This window comes from Aptenodytes patagonicus, chromosome 2 (assembly GCF_965638725.1).
Source record: "Aptenodytes patagonicus chromosome 2, bAptPat1.pri.cur, whole genome shotgun sequence".
Classification (NCBI taxonomy): domain Eukaryota; kingdom Metazoa; phylum Chordata; class Aves; order Sphenisciformes; family Spheniscidae; genus Aptenodytes; species Aptenodytes patagonicus.
This window is the reverse complement of record NC_134950.1, coordinates 66,678,355-66,687,298: the sequence shown is the minus strand read 5'-3', so window position 1 is coordinate 66,687,298 and position 8,944 is coordinate 66,678,355. Positions and strand designations below refer to the sequence as shown.

The window sequence follows — 8,944 nt, the reverse complement described above, 5'->3', positions numbered from 1 at the left end:
TGGTATCCTTACTGAATTTGTCTTCCTTTAAATTAATTCTACGTTGTGGCCTAGTTCTTTTTTATTTCTGAACCTATTATGGGCCACATCTGTGGAAGTCTGTATCAGCTATTCTGAAACCAGCTGCTGCCGAGATTCTTTCAGTTAAGCTGAAATTAAGAACAGGTTTGTGGGCTCCCTACCTGCTGTGAAGCCGTGATGTAGTTTATAAAATTACATATGGGTGAGAAAATCTGACTGCCAGGGCTGGAAAAGTTGGTACTATATACAGCATTTAGCAGGAACCTAAAATAACCATGTACACTGAGGCTGTACTTACTTTGCAATATTAACTTTTTCTGCTCTCTTCCTCCGTGTCTTTGTAAAAGCGATGTTGAATAACGCGATGTAAAAAAATGTGGGTTTGAGAGGATCAAAGCACAAAAATCAAAATCAGACTATATCCTAGCAACTGTGTTGACAGTAGGGGCAAATATGAAAGACATTAGAGTTAAAAATGTTGATTATTCAAGAAAAGTCTCTGGATTATTTCTGCCATAAGGAAAAGCTCATTACATGCCACAAATAAGATGATGGAGACAAACACTGATCATCTTCTATCATGAAAGCAATTCCATTAATAGCAAGGGGACAACTTGTATGAGTAGAAGGTAAGGAGGATATGACCACATCCTGACACCCCATACAATTTGTCATCAGATATGCCCAAGTCGCTTATTGTGGTTGCATGTTAATAGATTCTTCAGATCTCGAAATAAGTGCAGCTCTCCGAATGGAAAATTATTTTCCAGTCTGTTGGCTAGATTTGTGCCTGACTAAATTAACGGGGCGCAAGAGCTTGACCTCCATGCAGACCCAGAGTACACCGGCGGGCAAAACTCTGCTGGGTCGTGGTGCGTTTTCATAGTACAAGCTGTGGAAGCAGCCTGACGCCGCGCAGCTACTGAGGCACGATTAAAGAAGAGAGAAAGATTTTTGTGGTGCACATGAGAAGTCGATGTATTTTATCCAAGAGTATGCGCTTGTTAGTGATTGAAACCATTTTGCTTCAGAGTGAAATTTGTGCCACCCACATAAACTCTGAAAGCACACCAGTGTTAGAATGGCCCATTTTAATTGGAGTCAGAAATGTTAGTTTCTTGTTAAAAAGCATCACTGGGAATGTTTCTGTGCAGTGATCTGCAGATGTACACGGGTATTACAGCCGCCTGCGCCTTCCAGTTTGTAACTTCTGCGCATGCTCTTTGTATTTCCAAATATACCAAGAAGAAGTCTGGTTTAGAATTTAGAAGACTAATACAATATTATTTGTCGTCAGGCTTTGCATGCTCTTTTTTTTCTGACCCAAGCACACTTGGAAAGCAAAATCTCTGGTTTAGATTAAAATAGATACGTATTGTTTTATTGGCAGAACCGGAGAACTAACTATAAAGCTAAGGGCTGTGTTTAGAAAGGGTTGTTGAGAGACAGATATGACGGGAGACACCAAGGAAAATGCTAGTCCGAGCCTTGAGATATAGAGAGAGATTCCTTAAAAAAAAAATCAAGAGCCTCAAGCCATCCTGGATTGGCATTATTTAGATACATTCTCTAAATTTCAGCTAGATTTGTGACAACAAAAAATATTCACCAGCACAGAACCTGAGTAACTCTGAGCAAGCATGCAGCGAAAGCTAAAGCAACCGACTCCTCTAGTTACATTTCACTGAATATATCTGTGTGTGACACGTCTACACACACACACACACGCACACACGCACACACATAGATACATAAAATGTAATCCAAACTTGGCTTGTTTGCCTGCCTTGAAGTATTTATATACGCTTTCAGCTTTGCTTTTAGAGAGACGGCCTTTTTTTCTTTGCTGTTCTACGATGGTGTTTCTCGGGAACCTTTCCTTATCTAAACTTCCACCAATCATTCCTAAGGCTAAGTTATGCAGACAAGTCATCGCACAGATTTTCATCAAAATGCCATTTTCCTTAACTTGAGAAGCCTGGTCCCAAATGCTGAACGAATAATTTATTAGACCATAGCAAAAGTAAATAAATGTTTTCCTGCTCCAAGTATTTCATTAGCCAGAATTATTATACATGCGAGCCTATAAATAGCAAAACACGTATTGAGCCATTAATATCGCTGACATTCTCATACGAAATACTGTAATTTAAAGAATTTGAAACGGGAGGGCATCTCCGGGAAGATTTCTGGCAAAGATAAAACGGGTAAACGGTGTCTGCAAACAGACTACTCACCCGCGGTAATGGTACGTTACTAAAGATTTGAAAATTAAGAGTATCTTCTCTACCTGAAATTTCTAAGGACATCGACGATATTATGCAAATACATTTTGCATTATCTTTTAAGTCTATGAATTCTTATACTGTTCCAGTTTTGCTTTTAAAACCCAGAAGTGCTGGACTCAGCAGAAGAAATGTGAGAAAATCTCCTATTTAAAATTACATGGACAGAGGAACTCTGCTAGTGACTTTCCGTGAAATTAATATACCGCTTGATTGTTTTTAAAGTCTCTGCATCCTCTGAATTTTTAATTGCCTTTCCATTAAGGTGGAACACCCCTCGCTTTCTGAGCTTGAGATGGGTTCTCCAGTCCTTTCACCCCCGTAGCCTCAGTATCCTGTTTTTTTACGGGAACAAGGAGTGCAAGACTGGGCCCTATGGAAGCAAATATGGAAAATATTAAGCATGTTAAGCATTACTCTATCAAGTAATAGAGCAAGCACTGTGTTGTGTATTCTCATGTTTTACTGCCTAAGGAAGAGAATCTGTACAGACTATGAGAGAAAAGGAGTAGGTCGTAAAAATCACATTTTTACGTAGAGGAGTTGGGAAGTCTCATGCACCTTTCATTGCTCTGACTTGTCAATTTTCGCCATATGGAAATTATTAGCTTAATACTGTAGTTCTAAATACTGCCCAGGAATGCTGATTTATAATGGATTTCTTACTCTTTGTGTAAAGAAATGCTGAACTGCTATATAAACTGCGATTAGAGAATCTACACTCCTGCGTTATAGGCGTGTGCCTGGGGTGAATTCTTCCAGCTCAGAGAGGTGACATCCGCTCCGGTCCACCCGCAGGTAAATCCGGCATCAGTGAACTCGGAATTCCCACAAAACGCCCCAAGTTCTGGAGTAACTGGGAACACAATCTGGCCTGCGATTGAAAAAGCGTGCAGGAAAGATGCTGATGCATAAGGAACAAAATCCAGACATTCCAGCTAGATACATTATTTACTATTGAGGCATTTGAAAACACTGCCTTAATGTAATGAAGCTGCCTTTGAGGGACAGGCAACGTGCATTTTTTAAAGCGCGCCCTCTCTATATTTTGACCAGCTGCTATGCACATCCGATAATTTTTTTTTTTTTCCCTGGGAATTCGAATTAAATTTGATTGTCCCAAATACATCCCACTCAGGCATTCATGCTGAAAGCAGCAACAATTGTCAATGACCTTTAACACGCCTGCTATTCAAATTAGTGCAGATCATTAATCACACATAGCTTACATTTTATGATTCGTGTATCCTTCATTACCAACTTTCCCCCTCGCTCGCTGCCCCCCACCCCCGCCCCTTTCCTTTCTTCCGAGGGTTCTGGTCATAAGCACTGGAAAGGGCAGGATTTGAAGCCTCCCCCCCGCCCCAATTTTGTTTTCTTCTCTTTGCCAGCGGTGCCGGAGCGGTTTGCGTCCCAAGTGCAAGACGGAGCTGGAGGGAGGCGGGCGCGGGGCCGGTGCGCCCGGGCAGGGCCGGGCAGGGCCGGGCCGGGCCGGGGGGCAGCCCCGGCGGGGGCTCGGAGCCGGGGTGCCCGACGGGGGGCGGCGGGGTGGGCGCTTCGCCGGTCCGGGGCGGTGGCCCGGGGCGTCGAGATAACACCGACCCTCCGTCAAAAGTCCTCCTTGTCAATTCTACGTCATCGCACATTACGAGACAAAGAAAGAGAAAAAAAAGCCTCCACACCCTTGATGTCTAGTACCAAGCTTTAGCAGATTAAATTAGGCTTTCCAGCCATAGACTAAACATACTCCCCTCGCCTATGGCACGCATATTTGGCGTGATTAAACTGAGCTTTGCAAACACGCAGGAAAACAAGAATCGAACTTTTCAGACACAGGAGTGGTGGTGGGTTTTTGTTGGTTGTGGCTTTTTTTTTTTTTTTTTAAAGCCATATGGCAGATTGATTTGTTCGGAGGTCTTTCAACTTCCCCAGCGTGGCTGTTGAACAGTATTCCTCTTTGATCTTGATTGAGGACTTTAATGTTGTTGTTTCTGCGCATTTCAATAGATCCATAAATATTTTACCAGTGGAATTCGCCCCCCCCCCAAAAAAAAAAAAAAAAAGAAAAAAGTTTCTAATAGAAATGCATCTGGGGCAACTCCAGCCCGCACCTTTCGCAGCGGAGGTACGTGGGAACGGGGGAGGCGGCGGGCAGAAGCGCGACTCCGCGCCCGCACAACGCGGCGCCCGGCGGAGGGGGGGCGCGCCCGTCTTCCCCCCCCCCCAGCGCCCGGGCGGCGGCGGGGCCCCGGGGCGGCGGCACCCCGCGCCCCAACTTTGCGCCGCGGAGACAATAGTCGCCGGCGTGTGGGCTCCGCACCGGCCAGACCATTGCGGCCGCCGGGGGACGCGCGGCGGCGGCGGCGGCGGCGGCGGCGGCGGCGGCGGGGCGGGCGGGGCGCGGCGGGCGCGGGCGCGGCGCGCGGGCGCGGCGGGCGGGGGCGGCGCGCGGGCGCGGGGCGCGGCGGGGGCCGGCGGGCCGCCCCCGCCCGCGCCAGTGGAGCCGCTCGGCGGATCATGTGCAGCTCGCTGCCGCTCGCATGCGGCGCATGGTTTCACCTTCAGGGCGGCGGGTGGCTCGGCGCGCCCTTCCCCAAACGTTGCCGCCGGCAGCGGAGGAGGTGAGGGGCGGCGGGGCGGGGGGCTGGCCCGGGGGGCGGGGGTCCTCGGGCTGCGCCCCTGGGAAAAAAAACTTCGCGCCCCCCCCCCCTCCCCCCGGGAACGGGGACTGTCCCCCCGGTCATCGGAGCGGCTCCAAAATGGTAACTTTGCGCTGTTTCGCGAGGAGGAGGAGGAGGAGGTCGGTTTTACTGCAGTGGTGGTGCCGGGGGGGGGGGGCTTGCGGGGCTTGCGGGCTCTGGGAGCCTTTTGGCTTTGTACACTCCGTCGGGAGCGGGGGGGGGGCGGACTGCGATATATAATCCATTAAGAAACAAAGAACAAATTGCCTCACTTTAAAGTAAAACGCTTCGGCTAATGACGGTGGGTGATGGGTCTCCGAGCCCCGAGTAGGCACTTAAATTATTAAGTGGGGTTCCCCCCCCCCGATAATCCTGATTCAGCGTGCCCGTGAAATGCCCGATGTGTGGTTGTGTGTCGTCCCCGTCCGTCCCCCCCCCCCCGTTTTTTAGCTACTCTCCGCTCCGTTGCGAGTCGATAGCTGCGTGATCACCGTTACAGAAGTACACAGTTTATCAAAGGAAGTTGGGGGTGGGCGGGCGGAGAAAACAATTATTCACATACAGACAGCGAGAAGGGCTCGAAGGACAATGTCTCCGTAGCGATTATTTCCAGAAGAGGAAAATAGCCCATTTGATGCGGGTGGGGTGGGGGGAGAGGCAGGGAGTTTAATGTATCTGTTAAAAAAGGGGGGGGATCGAGGGGAGGGGGGGAAGGAGAGAGGGAGAGAGAGAAAAGAAGAATAGAAATAATGCAGTTCCAGACATTTTGTGCTATAAAAGCTTTCCTCCTCCTCGTCCCTCCCTCCCTCCCCCCGCTGCTATCTTCGGTGATAATTAGCATAGCGCCTAGTCGCGATCCTAATGCGACTTAAGTACTTGGGCAAGTTGAGGAAAGTTTGGATGGGTAAACTTTGCTATGAGGGAACAAGGTGGGGTGTTAAAATAGGCAAGTACGTGTGGGGAGGCGTGTGGAGCATGACAGCCGGCCGTTGTTTTTCCCCTCAAACCAGCTAACCTCTGCAATTAACTGCTGGAGACAAACCCTGTGTTTTAAGCCGAAAAGTGTCGGTTTGGAGTCAGCACCATTTATTAGGAGCGTTAATAAGCTCCCAGCAGCAGACAGGGATCTTCTGGGGAATGCGCATTGTGTGTGCCCACAGCTTATCCTTTACCTTACCCCTATAGATACGGAGGCGCTCGGGCACTGGACGTGCAAATACAATTTTGCTCGGACTACTTTCTAAACATCAATTCTGCTCTTTATTTAATCCAGATGCAGGGTTCCCCTCCCCCCCCCCCCCCCCCCATTTGCTGCCTTATTGTTGGTTTACATTTTCTGAAAAGGCGACTGGTGTAACCTGTGGAATTTGAAATGCAAATAAAAGCCTGTGGGAGTTGAGGCAGAACAAATCAGCATTTATAAAGTGAAAAAGATTTAATGTCTTTGAAACCATTGCGAGATTTTTTTTTTTTTAATAAGAACTGAATCGTGACGTCAAGTCGTTTGGGAAAGATTTTTTTTTTTTTTTTTTTTTAATGTCTGAAACGCGGGTATGCGAAGTGCTTACAGGAAAAACAGATTACAAGATTAACATCTGTTAACATGATCGTTTATCTCCAGCCAAAAATAGGTCAGTCCTTTCTTAAGGAAACACGATTGCTGGGCGCATGATTAAATAATGAAATTAGGCTGATGAGTTCATAAATTAGACGCTGTGCCGACCTGCGTTAGGATCCGACCTGTGACAAAAATACGTAATTCGGGGACCGCCGGAGAGCGGTGCGAGGGCAAAGTCCCTTTTTGGGGAGAGGCGCAACTCTCTCGCCTCTTCCTCCCCCCCCCCCCCCCCCCCCAGCTCCCCGCCGCCCCCCCGCTCGCACCCAGGCCGCCGGCAGCGTCTCATCGGCCGGGGAGCCGAACTCTTTCCCTGCGAGCGGAGAAGTTTTCCTCGGCGGGGAGGGGCGCGGGGGGTGCTGCGGGGGGGGGGGGGGGACGACCGGGGACCGGGGATGGACGGACGGACGCGGCGCCGAGCCCCCGCCCGCTGGCGGTCCCCGCCCCGCCGGGGCGGCCCCAGGCCGCCGGCCCGCCCCCCGCCGCCGCCCGGCCCCGCTCGGCTCGACCCCGGGGTGTCGGGGCGCGGCGAGGTGGGACGAGGAGCCGCCGGGCCGGGCCGGGCCGCTGCCTTCACCCTGCCCCGGCGCCGTGCGCATCCTCCGCCCAGCCTCGTTATTTATATTCCCTCGCAGTTTCCCTCTCGGTGGTGGGGTTGGATGGGTTGGGCTTTTTTTGGAAGTGGATGCAAAAGTGCCCTTACGAAAAATCTCCTCGGGCTTGGCGGTGCCATCGAGATCTTTTTTTTTTTTGTTTTTTTTTTTTCTTCATTTGAGGCGGATTCACTGATTTCTAGAGGAAGACTGCAGCTCTTCAGAATTGTGGGCTGGCTGCTCTGCTCTGGGCTGGCTCTTCGGCGGTCGGGGAGAGGTCCCAGAAGTCTGCCCGGCAAAGGGCCGCTGCGCTTTGGCCCCCTGCCACGGACTTTATTTCATGCTTGCTGCACTAAATGAGTTAACAGCCAAAGGGTTTTTCATTAACTCGACTTGGCAACCGTGTATTTGGTTGCCCGCCCCCCCCCCCCCCCAAAAAAAAAAAAAAAAAGAGAAAAGCATAATTTTAAGCAGAAGCTGAATGGCAAAATGTGGGTTGCTTTTGGGGGGGCCTGTTTTTCAAGCTCTTCTGTCAGATTTCCTTTGTGCCCCCCTCCCTGTGCGTGGCATGTGGGTGGGTTGATAGCTGAGAGTTTTGTTTTGCAGAGTGTGCATGTCTTGATTTTTGACCATTGCTTTCCTGTGGTGCATTAAGGCCCCGCGCCTCCTGGAGGGGACCAAGCGGGAGGATGCTGACCCTGAGGGAGGGCAGTGACCTGCAGCTGCTTCCCCTTTATCTCTTCCTCAACCCCGTGGCGGACGTGTGGATGGGGCCAGGGGGTGTGTGTGTATGTACCTGCTGGGGGGCAAGCTATTGCATGCAGGGCAGGTGCACGTGGGGCGGAGGGGAGTTGTTGCAAGCGGGACGGGGGGGGTGTGTGTGCACGCATGCAGGGCCAGGGATGGGGTATGTTGCATCGCTGCATGTGGGCCAGATGTGTGTGCCTGCAGGTCCTGCTGGGGATGGGGGGGCAGGTATGCATGTGCACGCCAGGATGGGGATCGCATGGGTGCAGGGGTGTGTGTGCATGCGTGCAGAGGCGAGGGGGGTGCTTCGTTGAGGCAGGTGCATGCGTGTACTCACGCACGTGTGTGTGTGGCACTGGGGCTGTGCCCCACGGACAGGTGTGGGTGCTAGTGGGCGCTGGGTGCAGTGGCATGCCTGCTCCTCCAGCGAGGCCCCCCGCTTTTGCCCCCCAGGCTGTCTGCTGCTAGCAGGCCAAAAATAACTGTATTGCAAGAGGTGTTGGGTGTTTTGGGGGGAGAGCAGTGTCAGGGAGGGGTGGTGGTGATGGGAGCAAAGGTTTCATCAAGGCGGGGAGTATTTTGGGAGTTTCACTCCTGTAGTTTTGTCCGTGGCGGCTGGCCGGGACGAGTCGTCTCTCAGTGAGCACTGCTGCTTTGTTTCCCGCCAGCGTGTCCTTCAGCTCTGTCATAGCAAGCCCACGGCTGGCCGGCCTGGTCGTGCGCCGCTCTGCGCACCCCATCTTGTCCCACCGGGCGGTGAGGAGGGGTGGGCCGCGGTGGTTTTCGGAGCCTTCCCCCCGGGTGAAACGGGAAGCTGAAGTTGTGTAGGAGTACCTGTGGTGTAATTAGTGTTATGATGCAGTTATTCCAGGAGACCTCTTTAGTTTCACAAGAGTAGCTGCCATAGTCGTCGTGAATGAGCTCTGTACAATAAAGTGATTTGTGTTTCTGGCATGGTGCGCACCTTCACTAGCTCCTGGTGTAAAATATTTTTCAGGTATC

At 51.0% G+C, this 8,944-nt stretch overlaps 1 protein-coding gene across 2 annotated transcripts in view; it reads left to right on the top strand.

The window, feature by feature from the left end:
* The first annotated feature begins 4,819 nt into the window (after positions 1–4,819).
* The window catches only part of ZNF516 (zinc finger protein 516), a 102,870-nt gene continuing 98,745 nt past the window's right edge, over positions 4,820–8,944 (top strand). The window contains exon 1 of one of the 2 annotated variants that reach the window (XM_076330096.1): positions 4,820–4,927. The gene's annotated coding sequence lies outside the window, so the exon portion shown is untranslated. Of the gene's footprint in view, positions 4,928–5,038; positions 5,069–8,944 lie in introns of those variants that run through there. The other variant, XM_076330097.1, reaches the window with a different exon arrangement.